Source organism: Dermacentor andersoni, chromosome 8, assembly GCF_023375885.2.
Source record: "Dermacentor andersoni chromosome 8, qqDerAnde1_hic_scaffold, whole genome shotgun sequence".
NCBI lineage: Eukaryota > Metazoa > Arthropoda > Arachnida > Ixodida > Ixodidae > Dermacentor > Dermacentor andersoni.
Genome location: NC_092821.1, coordinates 30047216 through 30053395, shown reverse-complemented (window position 1 = coordinate 30053395; position 6180 = coordinate 30047216). Strand labels below are relative to the sequence as shown.

At 46.6% G+C, this 6180-nt stretch overlaps 1 pseudogene; it reads right to left on the bottom strand.

Annotated features, from left to right (window-relative positions):
- Positions 1–446: 446 nt before the first annotated feature.
- On the bottom strand, positions 447–4223 carry LOC126526204 (putative nuclease HARBI1; annotated as a pseudogene).
- Positions 4224–6180: the final 1957 nt, after the last annotated feature.

Genomic DNA, 6180 nt, shown 5'->3' with positions numbered 1-6180 from the left:
AAAAAACAAAGAAATGTTAGGTAGCTTCCGCTCCTGGCCTTGAATTCGTAACAGCCAAAGTGCATAGGATCACTTTGTGGGGAAGTAGCATATTTAAAAGTTGTAAACAGTCTTGAATTTGGCAACGGTTAGGTGCTATTAATGGAGATTGTTGAAAAGGCATACGACAACTAGGAAAACTGTGTTGCTGATGATAATCAGTGCACAACTGCCAACTGCATATCAAAGGAAAGCTGAAGAGTCTGCCGAATTCAATAAGACGCTCATATACGGATGTGAGAACCTTATAAACCATGCAGGTAAAATTTTCTTTGTTCTGGGGGGGGGGGGGGACTTTTCATTTAGGAGTGACGTAATCGTCGGCTAAAATTGCGCTGTCGCTCCACCTCCCCCCCCCCCCCCCCGTCAATGACTGCGCGCTGACGATGTCAGCGGAGACGGGAAACCACGGCATAGTGACGTCAACACTGGTGTTTCGTTCCTTCGCAGTCACCGCGACCATGCCTGACCGTGCTTGTTTCTGCGTGCGTGGCGTCATAATCTGCTTCGCTCTACCCTGCATTCCTTTGTGTGTATGTAGAGCGGTAGTCAACGTGCGCAGCGTCAATTGAAGTGGTGGGCCAATCATACCGGCGTTCTGTGCAGCCTATGTTTGCACGAACACCAGTGGCCGCGACGACAAGTATGCTACAGCCGATGGACCAAGGCGTGATACGCAACCTGAAGGTGAACTATCGGTCACGCTTGCTTTCGCATCTGGTGTTGTGCCTCGACAGTGGAAAAGCCTACTCTGTCGATTTGCTTGGAGCACTCAGCATGCTCGCTGATGCGTGGAAGTCAGTGGCCACCCACTACGCTGCGCAACTGCTTCCACGCGGGATTTGTGTTGAATAGCGACTCGGCTTTCTTGGACGAGGATAGTGTCGTCGAGCAGCTGTCTGGCAGTGAGCACCACATCGACAACCTTCGCACTGCAGGCGTCAAAATTCCCTCGACCGTTTCGTTTTCGGAGTTCACGGACGTGGACAGCGAGTTGGAACTGTGCGCCGGACTCACGGATGAATAAATCATTCGCCAAGTGCTTGCAGAGTCCGAGAGCGACGACGACTCGCCTGCAGCAGCGCAGCCGACCTAAGCTGAGCTGATGCAAGCGGTTGCAACTCCTTCGTCGGCTTACGGCGACACGACAACTCTTGCCAAAATTCAGGCGGACCTGCTTGCACTCAAGCGAAGCATGGTTCAGAAGATCATTAATTACTTTTTCCAGCCTCTAACTCAATAGTAAGCAATTAATTGAGTTTTTTGGGGGCACATTTGTTTTTTTTTTTTTTTGGACTACCTGATTTTTCTGACATTTTTGTGGTCCCTTGAGGGTCCGAAAAACCTGTCGTCAACTGTACCAAGTGCAGGTTAGCTTGATACATTCTATAGGCGTTCAGCACGTGTGCTACAGCCAGCCCTGCAGTTTGGCCTGCGTAGTTACTGTATATGGCCACAGAATGAGTGAGAGGATGACTTGCTGCTAGCAGGCTTTCTAAACGCACCGCGAGAAGGTCGGGGCAACGAACACACAAAGACGGGACGGGTGCAGATAGACAGATGGTAACTGGTCTTGGAAGACGTTATGAATAGACGAAGTCGCCCAAACCTGAATTTTGATTTACTGCTAGCTCCTTCGTGTTAGCACGCTGAATGGAAGGTGCATGTTTATCTCCCACCCTTGATGCTGGTTTCGTCGCGAAGCGCCACGAATGTTCTATTCGCACATGTGTTGTGAAACAGCCTGCATGCAGCTGCTATAACACAGTGCAAGTTTAAAGTAGGCATGTGTTGGAAAGCCGGCGCACGCCAGGACGCTGCGCTCCCCCTTCCCTCGCGGACAGAGAGCAACGGACCGTCCGGTTACGAGTAGCGTGCAGATGCCGCGCTGATGAAGGTCACTACACATGCTACAAGAGCCGAGAATCTTTTCCCCCGTTTAAACCGTCTGCGTAGATTACCGACAGCTTTGGGGCAGCGCACAAAGAGCGCATCCTCGCTGACGTTCCACGACGAGGCATGCAAGAACATAACACTACAGTTGTTTGCCCGGAAATGAACCTACTGTATTGCTGAATGCACCAGTTAAACCTACCTACCTGCCTATTTTTGTTCTTTTTAATTAAAGTGTAATATAAAGTGAATGCGGAGTTTATGTGGATTTACGAGAAATAATCTGCAATAATACGTGCACGGGTTCTAAAGCCGCTGGAATCTTGTACTGCAATCTGTGGCTGTCCATTCAGCAACGTTGGTGCAGGCTGGTGGACACTGGGTGCAGTGAGGGGCTGTACATTGGGAGGGCATGGGTCACGCAGAATTCTGCTGAGGTTATGAAGCGCCGCACATGCAGTGATAACTACAAGTGAAGTTTTTGTTTCAATCTGCAGCTTCATCTGAAGCACGGAAACCTCCTCTTCCATATGCCAAACACACGTTCCACGCTGTTTCATGTTTTTGCTTGTGACTTGTACCTGAAAAAAATAGCTGCATTATATTTCTTTGCCGTGAAAACATTAACAGAAAGAAAGGCAGTCAGTTGCTATTGATGTAATACGAACAGTGCTTTGTCTTCCTTTGTTTGACGCATTTTGCCTTTCAGTGATGAGCTCTTGAAATGAATCGCGAGAACATTATTGAAAATGAGCAAATAAAAAGTGTTTCAATTCTGTGTTGGCTTTTGTCCAGTCTTGCATGTTCAAATATGTTGCTTTGCATGCAAGAAGCTTTTCGACCATTGTTGCAGGACACTTTTTTTTTGAAAATAATTCTGATATTCTGCAGCACTGCTCCGTAGAAATTAGCTAGCTTGCCTGTACTCTGGGCTGCCTTGGTCAGGATCCTTGAGTGGAGTCATGAGGTATGGCCTGCAGGCATAGCCCATATCTCCGAGAAGAATCCCGGGGACGACACCAGTCTCGTAGAGAACTCTGGCACGGCTGCTGTCGAAAATTCTGCTCTCAGGGGCAGACCCTGGCCAGCTGGCCACTACATCATAAAATTGTAGGTCAGGGCCCGTGATGTCCTGCAAAACAGCAACTTTCGTTAATAAGGGCGGTAGGTATCCAAAATGTACTTGCACATAGAGAAAATTCTGTACAGGTAAGCATTTTGTGGTGGCATCACATTCTTAACCGACAGACTGGTTGACTTTTTTTGTCGTAAGTAAATATGAGCGTTACTGTAAAGCTCCACAGTAATGCTCATATTGATTGCGCAAAATGCGCGAATACACTTGTTGAAACCAGAGTGGTAAAACAAAAGCGGGTGCTCCAATAATCCTGTTCTCGTGATAGTGTAGCTCTGTGATAGAGTTATGCAGTGGAATCTCGATTACATGATCATGATCGATACGAATTTTTGGGTCGTCCCGGCCCAATTACATTAGCCTAACAACGTGCTAAATTTCAGATGTTGAGAACCGCTTGTCGTAGTGCGCTGGGTGATGCGAAGAGCCGAGTCGTCGTGTGATCTGCGGTACTTGCGACCGTGAATAATTAACGAACGCGTGCATATGCTTCACCAAATTTCATGACGCAATCTTCGCCGCATAACAGCACTGTATTGGGACAAAGTTGACTTTAGCAATTATATGTATCCTTGCCGAATTTTCAGGCGTGCTTGTTCTCGTTACATTCCGTTACATTGTGGTTAATAACCTACTGATATTTTTTTATGTCCCTAAATATACACACACAATCGAGATTATACTGGGTGAAAACATAAAGAGTTATATACTGGCGACGCTGTGATTTCATCGGAACTACGACATTACGATTCTGAGGAAAATGTTGCCGGTTCAAAGTGCTGGTCACGGCACTTGCATTTTAATGAGGGGCAAGACGTTGGTGCAGATTCGGGTTAGCAAATTCGAATCATCGACAACTGTCGTTGCACAGATGTACACTGGCGATGTGAAACCGCGTCGTAAATCATTCGGGCGGTTTACTTTGTGTTACGTCTGTTACATTTACAGAGTCGTACTACCAGCGGTATTCTGTACCGCTTCTGTTTGTATTTCGGTATTTGAAATGGGCACTCACCTGAACATTTATCGAAAAATATCCTTTCCGGTTGCGGTAAACCTCGGCGTGGTCCCCACCAGGGCTCTTAATTGGCACATGGGTGCAGTCAATGCACCCGCTGACACCGGGAAACTTGCCTAACTTATAAAATTCGCTCATCAAAGCTCTCATTCCTGAAGCGGTGGACCCTCCTTCAGAGATGGCGCAGCAGAGATGGCTGCCGTAACCTGGGGTGCTGGTGGCACTGCCGCAGCCGCGCTCCTTGTAGTCCGGGCCGGTGCCGGAGTCTGGTGCGGCGTTCCTCCTTACGCGCCGCTATAGCATACCCTGCAGTATGAAGGAAGGGAATGCGCTTTCTCGCTTCATGAAAGGAAATATTCTCTTTTACTTTGAGGGTGATTATTTATTTTTATTTCTGCCACGTAAGGCAGGTTATAGAGTAAGCTGAATATGCGCGCCCATTTCTGCCGCAGCAAGAAATGCTGAAGAGCTCCACGTTTTCGCTCGCGCTTTTACCTCCAATGATCAAGAGCACCAGAACAGCATTCGTGGTGACACAAGTCAACCGTCACCGTTGGGACAGTGGAGTGTGCTATTACCGTCACCTGAGAGGTGACCGAGAGGGGAAGGGGAACAGTTGTCATATTTGCCAATTCCTCCGCCCCGTTGTCATACTAAACACCGTATGCAACAACCGCGTCACATCAGGGAGGAGCTTTGCGCCGATCCTAACTCTCCTGCATGTGTAATCATGCGAACAACAACTAAGATTTGGAGTCGGATATCTCGGAGCACAGACACGCTCGAATAATTCTTCGGACTGATACTGTATACAAAAATGACTGCCTCTAAGTTTTAACTACAAACATACCCCTTTATTACAGTCAACAGAAAGTTAATTATTCCATTTTAGTTAGTTGGGCTGCTAACAGCGATAATTATCATCTCACTCTGTGTCCCCCAAAACACACAAGTTATTTGCACAGGTGGTCTTTGCGTGCATCCCAGTGCCTATATTAAGAAAACCATAAAGCTTAATTTTGAACACCCCGCAGTTGAACTAGAAAGCATATCCGCACCGCTGCCGGAGCCTTTTGTTTTCATGAGATATCTTGATGCTCATTCTACTCTTTGGGGCAGCGATAAAACTGACCAAAAAGGGCAAATTCACGAAGATTTCTTTGTAGCTAATAACATTTGTCCTTTGAACTCAGGTGGGCCAACATATTTTTCACTATAGCTCCTGCATCTTAAGTTATCTTGATTTAGCCTTTTGCTCACCGTCCGTTTTACCAATTTTAAATGGGAAGTATTGAACACTTCATATGGCAGCGATGACTTATCTGCCATTATCAAATTCTCATCAACACTGCTCACTATATTGTTACGGAAGGATAAACGAAAGCAAAGGAAGAAGAAGATCGTGAGACGCTGGCTGCTGCGTGTTGTTGCTGGTTAGCTATCTTAGCCACATTGACGCTGCTTCTATATATATTGTAAATACAGTCTGTCTGTACCCCCAACATCCCCGTAACAAAATCTCATAAACTGTAGCGTTGGAAACTACAAAGGGCAGACTGGTCTGTTTTCACGGAAAGTGCCAGGTCGGAGGAGTTCATTTTGATGGATCTAAGCATTGATGAAATCAATGAAGTGTTTACTCAGTGTATAATCGCCGCACCTGGAAAGGCAACTCCTCAATTTTCTGGCATTGTTCAAAAAAGGCTGAATATTTGGTGGACACATGAACGCATGGAAGCAGAAAAGCCGCAAAATAAGGTATTGTGGATATTCTGTATATACCCAACGCGTAGCAATTTCCCGAACTTGAAACAAGCTAAAGTAACAGCTCGACACATCCGGAGACAAGGGGACAAATTGTCGTGGCCCGAGAAGTATGTATCTTGAACAAATCACATGCAAAATGATGTGGGAACAGGTCAGGAAGCTTTGGAGGAACTACTACTAATACACGATACCCTTACTTACAGCTTCAGGCACCCTGGCAACCCTACACAAACAAGCGAATGTGTAAAACAAGCGAAATATGCGAACAAGCGAAAAGGCAGCAAAACTGCGAATGACGAAACTAGCCTTTCATTCGGCGAACCTGTGT